The following is a 20190-nucleotide window of genomic DNA, read 5'->3' as shown; positions in this document are numbered from 1 at the left end:
TCTGCCATTGCATTACCCATGAGAATGGGAAATTGTGATTTTCTCCATACTAATAATGAATTATTAGTCCACCTACATACTCTAACTAGGAAAAATCCTCTCTATGAACAGCATTCTCGTCACCGAGTCTCTCCATGCTTATTCATGGTTTTGCATGGCTTGGTTGACCTTCGGCGTGGCTTCTCACCTATACTCAGGCATGGAAATACTTGCCCCTATTGCATCTCATGTCTATTTCTTGTCACAATGCAAAATTATTGATTGACCTTGCATTCCTTCATCACTTGACTACATGGAGCTCCATCCTCAAAAATTAGTTCTCAAATGACCTTAAGGGAGACCCAACACTCCTTCCCAATGATCTTGGTCCTTTCTTCCTTGACCCAATGATTTCTCACAATTTCCATTGCTTCTGAGACCAAATCCTATCTTTCTGCATTCAACTCGTAGCTACTGATCCATAAACCTTTAACTCTATGTACTGCGATATCGAAGAAACTCCACATCACATCTTCAGAGTAATGCAATGTTCTTACCAGTTCCAATCTTCTTTTTTTAATTCTCTACATGCTTGGCTCTATGGATTTACATGAGTAAGAGCCTACCCAATCTCAGAATCTCCCCCTATTGAAACTTTTTTAATAACCAACTGTTTTGAAGTTAAGATATCCTAATCCTTCAATTGTGGAACTCATTCTACTTAGCCCTCACAACGTACGTCTCACCATAGGATTGCTACTTGTGACCTGCCTCTTATCATTATCGTGCTTAAGCCTTCAGGCTCTTATCAGGGGCCATTCTCCCTTTGTTAAATTCTATGTTCCCTTGGTTTTGACCTCTCATGACCATGTACCATCCGAATATCAGAAGCCCTCCTTTATCGCAACTTTTCCAATCTCTAACCATTCTAAAGTTCTGATGTCTTCAACCTTCGATTTCCAAATTGCAACATCACATCATCACTGCACGTGGAAACTCCTTAGTGGTAACACATGTCACCCAGTTGTCTCCCATTAGCCTACCCGATCATGTTGAAGATGCCTAGCACGTGTCCTGGTATATTTCCACATCATGCTAACATCACCTGCAACTGTACCTTATTGGAGCCAACTTGACACTACCATGTGTCCTTATCAGAGCCAATCACATGTTTCGATGTGTCCTTATCGGAGCTAATCATATCTTGCCATGTGTCCTCCTAGAGGAGAGAGAGGAGGACCCATGAACCTTCGTTTTGCACCGAAATCCATTGTTAATATTCCTTTGGCATTCCTTAGTTCTTTTAAAGGATTATTGGCACTTATCAATATCACAATATTTTAAAGGTTCCACACTTGACAAAGTTCTGATATTGTGATCTCTGATATGTTGATGTTTCGATACCTGAGTCTCTAGGATATCGTTATCCTCCAACATCTGATATAGCCGGTTCCAATGTATCATACCTCTGATATTCTTATATCACTAATATGTCAAACTTTGACATTACGATGCACCAATATGCTAATCTCCAAGGTTCTGATCTCCTCGTGTGTCGAGACGGTACGCTCTTATTGCTTATGCATCGATATGTTGACCTTCGATCGCTAATGCGCCAATCTATTGACCTCCGATCATCGATGTGACAATATGCTGACCTCTAATCACTAATGTGCTAATATGAGAACCTCATATCACCAATGTTTCGATATGTTTATTTTTTAATCTCCAATATTTTTAACCTATGATATTTTGACCTTCTTAGGACTTCAAGTCCTTGATCATCGGCAAGCCATAAATTTTGATTGAGGAGTCCATTTTTTGACTTTCGCATATTGTCGGAAAGCTCTTCCAGAGAAATTTCTAATGGAGAGGGTCTAATGTAGCTTTTGAGCCCGTCTACTACCTCTAAGATGGCTCCAAACTCTCTACCATTATTTTTTTCCTTGACTCTCCAGACAGCTGAACTCACAGCCATGAAGGTGATCCTCTACATGAAGCCTACAACTACCATGCGCTTCCATCACATCAATCATTGTAATCATCATTTTATGGCTTCTCCAAAAATCCTTCTACTATGATTGTTTTCTTCATGATGCTTGTAGATATCATGAGATTCCTCTTGGGTCATCACTTCCAACATCTGTTGTGACAAGCATCCAAGCTAATCTAGTTGACATAAATTCAAACACTCCTACCAACAGTTAGGTAATTCTCCTGCCAATAGTTAGTAACTTCTCTTTCCAACAACTAGGAAATGCCAACTTCCTCACACATATCCCTAGCATAACTATTTACATCAATGCCAACGCACTTGCATATGCCTTAACTAGGCCATTCGCCATCCAAAAAATCCCAGCTATCCAACAATCCCCCCCCCCTTTTGGCATTGATGGAAACACTCCATCCTTCCCTTCATGTCATGGCCAAACCTCATGGTGCTTCCACACATCTCATTTCGTGAGACACCACTAGCCTAATTTCTTTTTCACAGCCATCACAACCTCTCACAAGTTCTCTCCCCTTTTGACATCAATGGTAAGGGGAAACAACCTGCCTTTCTCTCCCCATGCAATCACTTGAATGTGAAGAACAAAATCTGGCTGTTGAGATGTACATTCTTCCTCATGTACATCTCTCCTAGCACTGTCACTGTTGTTGCTACAAAAACTGGACATATTTGATATGCTCCCCCTAAACATATACTTCCTCTTCGTTGTCCTTCTAGTTTTGGACACCTTATTGCTACTTACTGAGCACTCTCTCCACTAATGCATATTTTGTATCAAAAATATTGATACCCATTAAACTTCTCATGGTATTACTATTGTTACAAATACCAATTAATGATGATGCATTTTGGTTCACACTTCCTCGTTGTTGTTGTTGCTTCTGAGACTATGCTTGCATTGGTTAGAATCTCCACTTCTCCCTTCGAGATCATTCTCATACAATAGGGATTGCTTCTTATACCAATTGCACCAAAGGAAATGATACAAATGGAGGATTGTACTAGGAAAACTCTAATATTTCATTTGTCAAAAATAAATTTCCATTTTCACACAAGGTCACTCATATTGAGCCCAACACAACCAATTCATATAGCGATACCAATTAACGGTTAAGGGACATGAAGTTCTTGCACCACTGATGTTTTGTGAATGCGAGAATGTTATGCATAATCAAACTCACAAATTAAATGAAATAAGGGTATTTCACTCAAGATGAAAACCTTTGATTTCTTTAACAATCTCCCTTTCTGAGGCTGCCCATTGTTGCATGCTAATACTTATCAAAGTAGCTCCCCCTGAGCCAATGCACTTTTATCTCTTGCAACAACTTTCCTGCCTTTGCGTGGGGACTAATCATGTGGACCTCAATTTAGAGTGTGCTTCCTATCATTCCGCACTTCCACTACAACCCATCTTCTTCCCACAACATAAGATGTTGTTGTGTACTCCTTGTGCTGGTTGAGCTCCTCCTTTCAATGTTGATACATTAAAAAAAAACCAATTTATTTTAGTAATCAACATGAAAACATAGCCATACCTTCATCGACCATATGCACCTTTCTATTCATTCTCCTTGGCATCTTGCAGCTCACTTATTCGGCCTCCCTTGAGGCCATTATCTTTCTTCACTGAAGAGAAACAAAGGATCTACTCCTTCTGAGAAGATCATCCCCCTTCTTCCTTGAGACCTTCAATGGTCAGGTCCTCATAGAAGCATTGTTTTCCAACTTCTTCTTTTCCCATGTTTGGGCTTCTTCATAGCAACACATGGGTAGAGGAAAATTTTCTTTCAACTCTTATTTCTTTACCCAAATCCACTTGGAGACTTTCTACCATATAGAGGGGTCCATCGCATGGGTAAGAGGATCATTCTTCTAATTTCTTCCTCCTCTTCTCATCTTGCTCTCTTGACATAGATCACTGAACATATTCTTGGCTTCATTTCTCACATCACCTAGAAGTTATGCTTCGAATTCCAAGGCCTCTAACAAGCTTCCTTGTGCCAAAATTTTCCACAATTATATCATTTGATTTGGCCTAAGAATGGGGTAGATGAGTTACTCTTTTTGACAACACCTTTTAAAAACTCCTATTGCAGCCAGTATGTATTTTCCTAGCCATTTTGTGCATTGTTGGGTTGTTTCTACCCATAACATCTTGTTTCCTTGCATCCCATCTACAATCTATGTTTTTATGTCCAAAATTATTGTAAGAAAAATAAAACCCATAGAACAGATTTTGTTGATAGAGGTTACCTTTTCTTTGAAATCTCTTTCATTGAGAAGGAAGGGTCCTCTCTTGTCCCTTTATGTGTCTTCTATGACAGTTTGCATTAATTCCATGAATGCTTTATTGCAGCAGCGTCACCCTCTTATGTTCACTTCCTGCTACTGCTTCTTAGCCTTCTAGTGATGCCTTTTCTTCTTCTGTTGTTGATGATTTTTCCCACAACCTTTCTTTCTTCCCTCTTATTGAAATCTTCATCTCCATTTACATTAGAAGTTGACCCTTCAGGCATCACAATCTTGGAGCTTGGATTTTCCTTGAAACAAAAACCAACCTTGATGACCAGGGATCTTTGCTCAACAAGAGTATCCTCCAAGGCCTTTGTGCTCCACCAAACTTATGATATTGAGAAAAAATTATTTTTTGACTTTTCTAAGTCATGTCTGAATGAGACTATCTCATTTTTTAGTCTCCCACAAAAAGCTTCCTTTTCATTCAGCTAATTGGTTAACATCCTAGTCAGTCTAATAGCCTCTTCTTGTTGAGCGTTTAGTTAAACTATTTTTTTGTTCAACTTCTCGTTCTCAAGCTCATATTTTTTTAGTTTCTCCTCTTGCTTGAGATTTTCCTCACATAGGTCCTTGACCTTGTTTAGAGCTGAGTTCAACATATTTCTAGAAATTATCCTTTCATCTAGATCCTTCTGTTCAGTACCAGAGGTGCTATCTTCAAAGTAGCATGGTCTCTCTTCTGAGACTTCTTGCTCATAAAGAAGAGTGTGATGAGTAGCAAATTCTCAACGTTCTGGTTCATTTCTAGAGCAGGATAGCTCCTTAGCCTCTTCATGAGCCATATGGCTATCTCTACCATACCAAAATTGTAGTTTTCCCATCAGTTCCATTACTAACACAAAATGCCTCACTTTAATAGCATCCGACTTAGATAGCGCTCTCAAGATGACCTCCTTGGCGTTTACATTCAGCTCATTCTTTTCTCTATGTATAATAGAGTGCAATATGTCAACATACAAGGTTAGTAAATATCCCAACATTAAAACCCCCTAAACGTCATAATTGAGCCCATGATCTAGTTCATTTAAGAGTGGAACTCTGTCTATTGTTAGCCAAACTTTATTATCCATTGTTTCCTTTCGATCTACCTTCTAGCGATTAAGCGATTCCTCAAGGAACTTGGCTCTCGTACCAATTTTGGAAACAATGATAATACTGAGAAGGGGGCGGGTGAATAAATAGTAATGCTAATTTTAAACTTTTTATGCTAATTTACTTTTCCCATTCAAAATTGGAAACCATCCATATAATGGGTAACAATATGAAATCAATAGACAAACACACACCATGAGCATCATAAACATGAGACAAAAGGATTTACATGGAAACCCTTTCAGGAAAAAACCACCAAACCTTGTTGTTGTTATTGATGTAAACAAGAGCACCTAGTCTATTAGATTAATCTATTTTGTTTGAACCCACTCCCAGGAATCACCAGCTCCCTTTGATTGTTTGTAATCACCGACTAGGAGGAAGAACAAACTCCCTCTATTTTTCGACACCTGTCTAGATTACTAGAAGCACCATGTGAAGCACCAATCTCATGGATTTTTTGTAGCACCAACCTGCATATCAGATTTTTCATAGCCAACTTGTAGGAAGCAATAACCCCCAAGCCTTCTCAAACACCCACTAGATATGGAAGCACCAACTTCCTATAGGCAAGAACAAACCCACACTTAAAGAAGAATTGTATGTTCTTTGTAATTGGTAGCCACTATGCCTGATCTCAACTTTGTGCTCTGCTCACTCTGCTTGCCCTACAACAACCCACTAATCTGGTCAACACTAGTCACTCGTCACTATTCGCGCATCTCTCTGATCTTCGTTGTTCATCACAATGCAATCATCTGTCGACCTCTTTCTCTCCAAAACACACAAACAACTCTCAGCCTTATTCATCTTACACAGGGACCTTCAGCCTTTCTCGCAACATAGGCACTTTTGACCTTCCTCACATAGCACAGGGGAGCTTGGCCTTGCTCAAACAACACACACAACTTTTTCCTAACACACAACACACAGGAAATTTTTGCCTTACTCATAGTAGCGCAGACCCCGGGGTCTCTTACATGCATAGGCACTCTTGGCCACTCTTTATAGAATAGGCTCTCACTTAGCCTTACACAATAGTGTACACACTCATGGAAATTATTCTTAGCTCTCTAGCCACTATGTTACTTTTCCCACATTTCTCATCTGAGCTCCTAGGTTTTATTCCTCTATTTCCCCCAGATCGATGTTGCACTTTGTCTTGCATTCACAATGTGTGAGTGTACCTCAACATGGCTCTTCCATTCTATTTCTTCATTTTCCTTTGTCTTTGCCATGACACTAAACATGAGAATGGGCAATTGACAATTTATCCACACTAAGAATGAATTCTCAGTCCACCTACACACTACAACTAGGCCTAGTCCTCTTTGTGAACAACATTCTTGTCACTGAGACTCTCCATGCGTATTCATGGTTTCACACAACTTGGCCTTCCTTTGGAATGGCTTCTCAATTGTACTCAGGCATGGATTTCCCTGTCGTTGTTGCATCTACTGTATGTTTCCTTTTAGAGTGCAAAAACAGTTATCAACCTTGTTGGAAATAATACTGATGGGGGGAGTGAATCAGTATTATCAGATCAATAATTTAATTTTCCAAATATATTTGTATATGCTACTTCAGCTAAGTGAACTAGCATGTATACGCGACTATGCTTAAAGCAACCAGCGTATATGCGGAGATTTTTTGATTTACCCAATTAATCATGCATTGAACTTTAACCAGTATATCAGAGATTTATTAGGTAGTGCAGTAAAAGAAAAATAAAGCATCACACATAAGCAACACACATCAACACCAAGATATAAGGTGGAAACCCTATGTGGGTGAAAACCACCTGCTGTTGTTGTCTCTATCTCCTCTTAATAAGAAAATCTATTTACAATTTTGTACAGATGCAGACTTATACCAGTACGCAAGCTTCTACCTGAAGAAGGTTAGAACCTTTTCTCGTTCTCCAGCTTCTATTGCAAGGGAGCTAGTGTTGGGTCGTTAATATGCCATTATTATTATCACTTGTGAACGCTTATTCCACCCATTTCTACCATTCTTCATCACGTCATTTATTATAATTTATTATTTAAATCCATTTTATGATGATTTATGCTTCTATGGATGAATATTATTTATTCTCCTTGATTTCTAATAAATTGATGATTATGCATGATTTTATTAATGATATTTTTAATAAATCAGTTGTAACATTATTCACCATTTTTAGCCTCCAAGATAATTTCCAGATTGAAGATTTGATCATTAAAAGTGCCAACTCAGAAATTCGCTGGAATAAGAAGTGACGATTTTGTGGTTGAGATTCTGAGCAAATTAAGCAGAATCTGGAAAATCCGGAACATGGGTTTTGTCCAGAACGGACCCAATTAACTTTAGTGAAGGATGGTTTGCCCAAATTCGGCTTGTGCTGAGAGAAATGAAGGGTTCTTTGAGCACGATTTTGTTAGATTTGTTGTTGCGACCGTCCTCCAAATCTCATCTGCAAAGCCAAATTCGTCTTGCTCTTGTTAAAAGCTGGATGGAAATATATCTTTTTGTTGATCAATTAGTTAGAAGCAAACCAATTTTGTAATAGAAATCATGTTGTACTTATCTTTATTGTAACTGCTCTCTGATCTCTCTTTATTTAAATCAGAACAGAGATCAGAGATGGGATTTTTTGGGGAGATGAAAAATGATGGAAAAATGATGAAGAATGATGGTGGATTATTCATGATAGGATAGGGATTGTTGCATGCTGTAATTCTCAAGCTTTTTCTGTTGTAATGATTCCACAATTGGCTGATTAATAAATGATTTGGGAGTTGCTGTTCATTCTTCTCATTCTGAAGTAACCCAGCAGCATCTGCTGGTGGCTAAGGGCCCAGCCTCTGGTGGAGTACGCTGTTGCTGTGTATCATATCCTTACAATTTCTTTCGTGTGATGGTTTGATTTCATTTTCAATTCTTTAAATTGTTTGTTCACTAACCTTTTGTTTATGAACATTTCGTTGAAATCATAATTGGATTGTGTCAGTGATAGAGTTATTAATTATAACTTGAAATGTCCTGCTGATAATTCTGATCTAATGTTGCGCTATCTAATTAAGACTATGGTTCATCTAATTGCTGCTCATTTATAATTGCAATGGCTGTTCAATTAAGTTACTATTCAATTATAAATACGATTGTTGTTGCTTCAATAACTGCGATTAATGTTCATGCTGATAGGTTGATGATTCAATTACATTTATAGTTGTTGTGTCTTTCTAATTACTTAGTTTTGTTGTTCAGTTCAATTTAAGATTGTTGTTTAATTTTAGTATTTTAGCATTGCTATTCCATTTCAATTGCTGGTCTATTTCAAGATTGTTGATTTGTTGTTTCATTTACTTGCCATTTCTTAAGGACAGACTGAGGCTGTAGTGAGTGTCAGCTTCTGCTATTTGGCTCCCAGACCTCTGATCTGCTCCCATCAGTTATGAAAGGGATAAGTTATTGCCACCAAACCCTTGGCTGATGTGCTGTTCTATTTCATCGTTATTTCCTTTACTTGTTGTTTCATTTATATTCGTCAAGGACGATCTCAGACTGTAGTGAGCCCCAGCATCTGCTACCTAGCTCCCAGACCTCGAATTTGTTCTCATCAGTTATGAAAAGGATGAGTTATTGCTACCGAACCTTCGACTGATGCAATGCTTGGTGTGATTTAGCCTTTTGAAGTAGTTAAGTTATAGACATGCAGCTATTTACTTTTGTAGCTTTTAAGCACTATACTACAAAACATTATTCTTGAGTAAATAGCTGCCTCAGACTCAGTACACTCTTGAAATAAAAAGTCGTCCTTGGGTCGATAATTAATGTGAAGGTAATTAGGAGTTAAAAAGACACCTTTTTATCGCTCCACATTTTGGCGCCGTTGCCGGGGAGAGCGTAGCCATTTCTAAAGAGTAGTGTGAATCTGATGAGTGCCTGCTAGGGAAGAGTTGGATCTTAAAAACGGAAGGTAAGAACCTGCGTACGGAGCATGTAAAAGCCCTGCTCCACTGTCTGCTTTCCTAACAGATTCACTGTTGCTTTGTTGGGTAGAAATAGATGTTTGAATTTTTGTGTGAATGAATTAAAAGAAAAAAATAGAAATTTTGAAAAACAAATCTCATGATTTTTCTCAAGTGGTGATGTAAGCACCACCCATTTCACTAACCGATTGACAGGAACATTTGAAGAAGGGGCCTCGAAGAAACACATGAAGAACATCTTCTATTATGGTAAGAAATGGATCACATTTTTACTTTTGAATTTCCTATCAAAGATCTAAGAGGAGTGACACAAATGCAAATAATTCCCCCATTGTCTCTACCAAATTTTCATGGCTTGACAAATGAAGAACCAGATACATTCTTATTTGAGTTCGAAATACTTTGTAGAGGATATGATTATTGTACTAATGATCAAAGATTGAAAGTGTTTCCTTTTACTCTAAAAGGAGCAACTCTCCGATGGTTCATGAGCCTAGGTGGGAATTGCATCCAATCATGGGAGGACATGAAGAACATATTCTTGAAGAAGTACCAAGAGTATTGCAAATCCAATGAAGATATTTTCGGCATGATACAAGGGGAAGATGAAAGTTTGGAGGATTATGTAGATCGATTTCATTATAACCTTCAAAAATCAAAGCATAAGCATTTGGAAAAAGAGATCTTAAAAACACTCCTTCTTAAAGGGATCAAAGATGAATTTTTAGAACTCTTAAATCTGATAGGAAAAGGTGATGTTTTTCAGTTATCATATGATGATGTTTGTGAATTGTGCATAAGGTATTCAAGAGGAATCTTCAAGGCTGGTAAGAATTCTAGAGATGTTTTTTCTTTGTTTTCCAAATCTGCTACAAGAATAGGAGACATAAGAGCTGAAATCAATGTTTTATTTGAAAATTTTAAAGTTGATTTTACTAGCTCTCTAAATGAAAAATTGGATGTTTTGCAGGTTCATAAAAATGAAGAATTTGATGAAGTGTTTTACCCTCATGACCGAAAGGAGCATCCCATAGATACTCACTCTTCCTTATCTACGATGGAAGTAGCATATCAAAGAGGTGAGGAAGCTGCAACAAAGTCAAAACCATGGAAATCATGGCCTACAAGTATGGTTCAAAACACTTCTTCTCCATTCTCTTACTTGCATAATCCATTATGGAATACTAATGTGTTAGGGTAGCCATGTCAATTTCAATATAACCACCAATATTGTCTACAAGTTTGGCACGGTTCACCTTATGATTGCATGACTACTCTCCCTCATCTTGTAGCACAAGCACATTCTCCATATTCTCCACCGGCTCTTTTGCAACATCCTACTTGCATATCAAATTTATCCACTCAACCCAACCAACCACATCATCACAATGCTCCATTCTTTACACATTTTCCTTCTCAACTAATTCCACATCCTCACCACAATAAACCAGTACAACATGCTTACAATGTTGAACTGCCAAATTTACCCACCCTTCCCACCCATTCTATCTCACATGCACCATTAGAGAAAATTTACAATGAGATTCAGAATGTTGCAAATTCAAAAATTGTAGAAGTTATGGGAAAAAACGAAGTTTCTTTTAGTATGCATCAACAAGTCATTTTAAAAGCCCAAGAACTTCATGGTATGATGACTATGGAAAATCAAGAAAGTAAAGGATATATTGAAGATTGGCTTCACTTCATCACTTGTTTGCAACATCACTCCATACTTCAACAATTTTTAACAACATCTTTTCAAGGGAAGTTGGCTTCTCATACCCTAATATCCATTAACATGTATTTTTCAAATTTGGGTATGTGCATACATGAAGCCCTATATCGAAAATGGTTCCATTGCAAGTACTCCTATACGTAATCATATTCATTTTTCAAATCAAAATAGGTTAGTGTAGAAAATAAAATAAATAAATGCATTTTGTTTTTTATGTAAAACTAGTGTTTTTTTGTTGCAACATGTTATGCAAATCAACATCGATGATAAATGTTTCAATTCATTTGTGTATGTAGATGATTTATAATAGAAATAACAATTCTACAAACACTTCTATTAATTTTTATCATCAATATGAAAAAATGGTTGAATATCATTTTTTTGGTTTGCGAGCTTGATGAGATTTCTGGAAAAACATTCGGGACAGTCATGTTTTGAGGGACCAAAAGTGAATATTTTTAAAACCTATTTCTACCCTAGGTAGCCCTTGATGTCTACTTTCTAACCAAATTTGAACCACTCAATTGGGATTTGAAACGAAAAAGTTAGAAACAAAACATTGACAGGATGTCTAGCGGGCAGCTCAGGAACAGAGTTGGGACAGTCAGTTTTTGGAGGCCTAAATGAATGAATTTTTAAAACCTGTTTCTATGGTAGATTCCCCTATGAATCTAGTTTACAATGCAATTGGAATCACTCATTTTTGATATCGTATGGGAAAGTTATGATCAAAATACTGACTGTCTATCGTAAGTCAGCACTCTTAAAACTATGTCTTTCTGGCTGTTCCTTACAGTATTTGACCTATCAATTATTCTTTTCTTCAAAACATGTTTCTATTGGAGATAAATAAATGAATCTAATTTCATTTTCAATTTGAATCATTTGAATCCGACATCAAACGAAGAATCTATGCTTGAAACATCAATCATTGGTCTGAGTTGGGTAATCGAAAATGACTCTGTTATGCAGGTTGTTCTAATTAAAATTGACATATCATATCATTTAATTTTTAAAACCTGTTGCTACTGGAGATAAACCTTTGAATTATCTCTCGTTTTGCTTTGGAATCACTCAATTTCGATGAAAAACAAAGACGTTGTGATTAAAACACTGCTGCATAGTATGGTCGACCACTGCTCTCCCGCAGGTGACAAATAAATTTTACTTTGTTATTTTCTCAACGAATTTGTTATACAGAGTAAATACTTGTTATTTTTTTGCATAACTCTTGGATTAGGGGAGCCTGATCACCTCTCTTTCTCCATGATTTAATGTTTTATTGCAGGTAGACACTCGTTTTTTGCAGGTCTTGGGAAAATAAAGAAGGTCAATTTATGGACGAGTGATTTTTGAAAGAAATTTTAATGAAACAAAGGAATTTCATCCAAGTTATTACCCAACAGATTCATAATAGAAGAAATGAAGAATTGATTTCGATTTGAAGATTCATGTCTTGTCACCGCTGCCAAAACATTTTTCAAAAAGATCATTTTTTTTACATAATATCATAACTGTTGTAACTTAATTTACATATTGTTTTTAAATAAAATGTTGTTTCTTTTCTAATTTCTTTTATATTTTGTGTTTCAGGTGTTGCTTCATTGAAACTATGACCCATCCTCAGCTTCAATACAGTGAACAACTAATTCATTCTTTGCGTGCTTGCATTTCATGCTTGTGAATTTTGCTGTTCCTTTTCTAAAGGGACAGCGTTTGTGTGCACTTCTGTCGTTTCTGCTGTTCCTTTTTCAAAGGGACAACAATTGCGTTTTACTGTTCCTTTTCCAAAGGAATAACACCTTTTGGTCAGCAATTCATTTTGCTGTTCCTTTTTCATGGTTCATTTTGTCGTTCCTTTTCCATGACTCATTTTGCTGTTCCTTTTTCACATTTTGCCGTTCCTTTCCGAATGGAACAACACTTCTGCACTTTCACGTTTTGCTGTTCCTTTTCGAATGGAACAACACTTCTGCACTTTCACGTTTTTCTGTTCCTTTCTTAATGGAACAAGCACTTCTGCACTTTCACATTTTGTTGTTCCTTTTCGAATGGAACAGCACTTCTGCACTTTCATGTTTTGTTGTTCCTTTTCGAATGAAACAACACTTCTACACTTTCACGTTTTTTTGTTCCTTTCTGAATGGAACAACACTTCTGCACTTTCACGTTTTGTTGTTCCTTTTCAAATGGAACAACACTTCTGCACTTTCACGTTTTGTTGTTCCTTTCCGAATGGAACAACACTTCTGCACTTTCACGTTTGTTGTTCCTTTCCGAATGGAACAGCACTTCTGCACTTTCACGTTTTGTTGTTCCTTTTATAATGGAACAACACTTCTGCACTTTTCATTTTTGCTGTTCCTTTTCCAAAGGAACGGCACTTGCGTTTTTGCTGTTCCTTTTCCAAAGGAACGGCACTTGCGTTTTTGCTATTCCTTTTCCAAATGAACGACAATTTCAGGGAAAATTTTAAGAACCCCCCCTAAATTTATAAATATAATAAATGGGCGAATCTCCATGGTATATAGGAAAAATGGAAGGCGATTTTATCAATAATATAATATGTATATATAGTTTTTTGGCGAATTTCTCACCAGGCATGGCGAATATTTTACTCAATTATAAAATCTTGTAAGATCTTGGCGAGTCTTTCACTAAATAATAAAACTTTGTAAAGTCCTAGTGAATCTTAGCATAGGCTACATGCTGGTTTAATTCCCCCATTTAAATAGGCTACATTCCAGGTGAATACCATGGGTCAATACCATGTGCCATTTTGGTGAATACCATGGGTCAATACCATGTGCCATTTTTATTTTTATTAATTCTAATATTAGGGTTAATAATGGTTTTTTGCATGGTATTAATAACAATCTAGTCCATGGTATTTGTCCCATAGTATTTTGGCCATAGGTTTCACCTAAATATAACCCATTTTTTGAGTGTTTGTAAATATAAGGTGACTTATGGAGTAAATATAAAAAAATATTTTTTTTGTTTACCATACCTCTCGTTTATTTATATTTTTATTAATTTACCATACCTCTTTTACAAATATGGTATTTGGCCCATAGGATTCACTTAAATAAAATCTCTTTCTTGAGCCTTCATAAATAGAACAAGGGTTATGGACTAAATATAAAAAGAGGTTTTATTTATTTACGATACGTCTAGTTTATTTATATTTTTATTTATTTACCATACCTTTGAGTAAGTATAAAAAGACGTTTTATTTATTTACCATACCTCCACTTTACTTATATTTTTATTTGTTTACACCCTTACATGTATATAAGGTGACTTATGGAGTAAATATAAAAAATGTTTTATTTATTTACCATACCTCTCATTTATTTATATTTTTATTAATTTACCATACCTCTTTTATAAATATGGTATTAAAATGTTTTATTTATTTACCATACCTCTCATTTATTTATATTTTTATTAATTTACCATACCTCTTTTATAAATATGGTATTTGGCCCATAGGATTCACTTAAATAAAACCTATTCTTGAAAATGGGTGAATGGAAGGTTGTAAGTCCTAATTTCAAGGGCTAAATTTACCTTTTTTACCCTCTCCCTTAAAATAAGGTGGGCTATTTGAGGTGATTTGTAAAAATGTACTATGATACAAAATATTCGCCCACTAAAAATTTAAAACCCCTTAATTTCGCCAAAGGGCGAACATTCGCCCCTAAAATTATCCTTGGACAATTTTGATTTTTGCTGTTCCTTTTCCAAAGAAACAACACTTGTGTTTTTGTTGTTCCTTTTCCAAAGGAACGACACTTTTTATTTTTGTTGTTCCTTTTCCAAAGGAACGACACTTGTGTTTTTGCTGTTTCTTTTCCAAAGGAACGACACTTTTGATTTTTGTTCTTCCTTTTCTAAAGGAACGACACTATTAGTTTTTGCTGTTCCTTTTTCCAAAGGAACGACATTTCCATTTTCACACTTTTTGGTGTGTATTTTTGCTTTTTTTGTGTGCATTTTCTTTGTTGTTCCCTACAAGGAATAACACTTTTTTTGAGTGTTTTTGCTATTCATTCAAAAGAGCAACACTTTGGGATTATTTTCGAGAGCAACCCTTCCTCCTCTTGTGGGATTATTCCTAATTCATCTCAACCACATTTTCCTGATTCTCTTTCATGGCATGAAGTACACTACTTTTATGAGGACAAGAATTATGGATTCTTTTGAAGCGAGTTATTATCATTTACGTTATGATCTTTAACAGGACAGCTCCTTGATGATAGATTCTTTTCAAAAAGGGACACAATTATTTATATACTACTTTACTGCATTGTTTTCTGCTGTACATGATACTGATTGATCATCTTAATACCATGCTGGTTCCACCCTTCCTGGTTATAATCTTCTCTGTCTGTAATAAATGAGATTATGGGTATATTTTTTTATATTGACATGTTCAACTTCTTCCGCCATCCCTGCTCTTAAGGAGTACTGAGCCTCCCTCTTTTTATCATAAAAATGTGTAATAACAACAAAATTTTGTTCGCAGTTAGAGGATAGGGGGTCTCATTACGAGCCAGCCTACCATGTTCATAAGGTTGTAAGAAAGTGACATTCCCATTATGGCCACCACACCAGGGTTATGATCCATTGGATAGCCAAATTATCCTTGGAATAGGAGGTCTCATCACGATCCGGCCTGATTACTTTTGCTACATCCCAGTGAATGGCAGTGTGGTTATCTGGTTACCACGCCAGCACACTGATCTCTTCTGTAGAACAGTAGTGTAACTCTCCATTTATAAATTGGGGATCCTGGCTCATATGGGTTAAAAAGCAACCCTGCCGAGGCTATGGACGCCTGCTAGCAGCAGCAGCTCTGCTTATGGTATTGAAGTTATATCTTATCGTCAATTATTATTATAATACCCTTTTCTTATTTTTTTTCTTTTTATCAGAGAAGTTATTTCCTTAACGTTTTCCCTGTTTTGAAGCTTTATGCATGAGAAATTGTTTTATGATCAATCGCATCATTTTCAGCTAGCATCCTATCAGTAAAGCATCTTTTTGGCATATTGTTGTTCTTTTTCTCCTTTTCATCACTTATCATCAAGTCAAAGCGTCCTATCTCTTATTCATAACTATCTTTACACACTCTGCTCTCATTATAACCATAACTCTCATTGTCCTATCCTTGATATGTGTACTGTACTGCTATATTGTTCATTCCTGTGCCTTGCCATCAACATAACCCCTCTCATACGCTTTATGGTCATGGAATTCATTTTCTAATTGGAGGGGGGGAATGTATGCATTATGGGATTGCATGCGATATGATTACTGCACTCTGCCATCACTTATTGATTTGCCAAAATATTAGTATTGCATGTATACATAAGTTTTTCTGATTGAAATTTTTGCATGCATCTTATCTGTTGCTATTCAAAACTAACACTATGGATTCAAGAACATTGTATGCAAAATAATGATTTGTTGGCAGGAAAACAACAAGTATGGGCAGAATTCTATTAATAGCATGACCAAACTATTTCACTTAACAGAAGAGGCTCGCGCACGTGAACAATTCTGTAGACATGATGTGCTTACCTGGATTCCACCTTTTCTATCACTTTCAGCACCAACTCTGCCTACATCAGCTTTAACAAATGCCATTCCATATACCTCATTCCACATTTTCAGAGGTAAAACTTGAGGTAAAATCACATAATTTTATGATCTATTACAAATTTAAGAGAATTTCATAGAAATCCATTTTGAGCATTATTTATCATCCTTCATTCCACATCTTTACCACTTCCCCTTTTTCAACGACATATCATCTTTCAGTTTGGGGGAGTGTTGATTTCATTCATTTCTTTCTTATGACCATGCCATTCATATTCTTTATCATCCATTGCTATTCTTATTCATTCTCAACACCTCCCTTATTCCATGTTGTTTTACACCAAACATAGAATTCAACAGATAGTAGCAACCACCTCTATTTGTTTTCTAGCATCGCATGAGGGCATGCTAATTTTTCAAAGAGGGGGAGGAATTGCTACGCATGATGGATATTTTCTATTTTCTTTCTCATGTAAGGCATACAATTTCAGTGTAGAAATTGATTTCCATAATATTTTTAAAACTATGAACTCAATTCTTGTGATTTTTGGAAAACACAGACGTATCATTAATAAAACCCAGACAATTTCAAGATAAATTGGTTCATAAAATTTCGGAAATCATGCACTCTCACCTACAACCATTTTGTTTATATCTCATGATCCGTGCATCAAAACAGTCCGATTTTTGGATCATAAAGGCATTCATATATTATAAATCTACTTGCCAAATTTCAACAAAAGCTGGTTTGTAGTTTTTGAGAGAATGGTTAATGAAGTTTGTTGTTACTTATATCATATTTTGTTGCAACTTCATATATACATATAGTTGAATGTCAATGTAAGAATTGTTATGCCTTCATCAAGTTTACTAAGAGTGAATATTCATTAATTAAGAAAGAATTCATTTGTTCTATCCATTTCATGAGCTGAGATGAACATATTTTTTATTGCTTGGTTAACACATGGGTTTTTGTCTTTGGTTTGCATGAGGACATGCAATATATTCAGTTTCCGTTGCATGAGGACATGCAACATATTGAGTGTGGGGGTATGTTGGGCCATTAATATGCCATTATTATTATCACTTGTGAACGCTTATTCCACCCATTTCTACCATTCTTCATCACGTCATTTATTATAATTTATTATTTAAATCCATTTTATGATGATTTATGCTTCTATGGATGAATATTATTTATTCTCCTTGATTTCTAATAAATTGATGATTATGCATGATTTTATCAATGATAGTTTTAATAAATCAGTTGTAACATTATTCACCATTTTTAGCCTCCAAGATAATTTCCAGATTGAAGATTTGATCATTAAAAGTGCCAACTTAGAAATTCGCTGGAATAAGAAGTGACGATTTTGCGGTTGAGATTCTAAGCAAATGAAGTAGAATCTGGAAAATCCGGAACATGGGTTTGTCTAGAATCGACCCAGTTAACTTTTAGAAAGAACGGTTTGCCCAAATTCGGCTTGTACTGAGAGAAACGCAGGGTTCTTTGAGCACAATTTTTTCAGATTTGTTGTTGCGGCCGTCCTCCAAATCTCAGCTGCAAAGCCAAATTCGTCTTGCTCTTGTTAAAAGATGAATGGAAATATATCTTCTTGTTGATCAATTGGTTAGAAGAAAACCAATTTTGTAATAGAAATCATGTTGTAATTATCTTTATTGTAACTGCTCTCTGATCTCTCTTTATTTAAATCAGAACAGAGATCAGAGATGGGATTTTTTGGGGAGATGACAAATGATGAAGAATGATGGTAGAGTATTCATGATAGGATAGGGATTATTGCATGCTGTAATTCTCAAGCTTTTGCTGTTGTAATGATTCCACAATTGGCTTATTAATAAATGATTTGGGAGTTGCTGTTCATTCTTCTCATTCTGAAGTAACCTAGCAGCATCCGCTGGAGGCTAAGGGCCCAGCCTCTGGTGGAGTACGCTGCTGCTGTGTATCATATCCTTACAATTGCTTTCGTGTGATGGCTTGATTTCCTTTTCATTTCTTTAAATTGTTTGTTCAGTAATCTTTGTTTTATGAACATGTCGTTGAAATCATAATTGGATTGTGTCAGTGATAGAATTATTAATTATAACTTGAAATGTCCTGCTGATAATTCTGATCTAATGTTACGCTATCTAATTAAGACTATGGTTCATTTAATTGTTGCTCATTTATAATTGCAATGGATGTTCAATTAAGTTACTATTCAATTATAACTACGATTGTTGTTGCTTCAATAACTGTGATTAATGTTCATGCTGATAGGTTGCTGATTCAATTACATTTATAGTTGTTGTGTCTTTCTAATTACTTAGTTTTGCTGTTCAGTTCCATTTAAGATTGTTGTTTAATTCTAGTATTTTAGCATTGCTATTTCATTTCAATTGCTGGTCTATTTCAAGATTGCTGATTTGTTGTTTCATTTACTTGCCATTTCTTAAGGATAGACTCAGGTTGTAGTGAGTGTCAGCTTCTGCTATTTGGCTCCTAGACCTCTGATCTGCTCCCATCAGTTATGAAAGGGATAGGTTATTGCCAGCAAACCCTTGGCTGATGTGTTGTTCTATTTCATCGTTATTTCCTTTACTTGTCGTTTCATTTATATTCATCAAGGACGATCTCAGGCTGTAGTGAGCCCCAGTATCTGCTACCTAGCTCCCAAACCTCGGATTTGTTCTCATCAGCTATGAAAAGGATGGGTTATTGCTACCGAACCTTCGACTGATGCAATGCTTGGTGTGATTTAGCCTTTTGAAGTAGTTAAGTTATAGACATGCAGCCATTTACTTTTGTAGCTTTTAAGCACTATACTACAAAACATTACTCTTGAGTAAATAGCCGCCTCAGACTGAGTACACTCTTGAAATAAAAAGTCGTCCCTGGGTTTATAATTAACGTGAAGGTAATTAGGAGTTAAAAAGACACCTTTCTATCGCTCCACAGCTAAAACCCCCTAACTCTTGTACTAGCTGATATGATTACTAGTACATTGGCTACAACCTTATTTCTTCCTCCAAGGACCATGTTTCATAAATTTTCAGACTGGATCCATCAACAACATCATAAGTGTAATTCAATCATCAAATACATCTACATCAACCAATCACTTTCTGAACCAACCAAAATTGAATCAATCAATCACTTTGATAACCCATCAATCTGATCATTCAGAATACTATCACGAGAATACAGTAACCAGAACCCAAACCAGAACCCAGAATTCTGCAATAGCAAACAGAAACAACTGAAACATACTTTATAAGGTATACGCCACTTCCATGTGTCAAACTTGCATGCATATGTGCTTTTCTCAAAGCCAAATAGAATATACATCTGCAAATATTAATTCATAATTCTACAACTATTCCACACTTCAGTTATACCTAGATCATAATATTAACAAAACACCACATGTGTCAGTGTTCAGATCTAGAATAAATATGATCAAACCATATCAAGATAATTCATTTCAAGCCTT

The sequence above is a fragment of the Pinus tabuliformis genome, chromosome 8, assembly GCF_031772625.1.
Source record: "Pinus tabuliformis cultivar Carrire ecotype Pingquan chromosome 8, CPIR1, whole genome shotgun sequence".
Taxonomy (NCBI): Eukaryota; Viridiplantae; Streptophyta; class Pinopsida; order Pinales; family Pinaceae; genus Pinus; species Pinus tabuliformis.
This window is presented reverse-complemented; position numbering follows the sequence as displayed.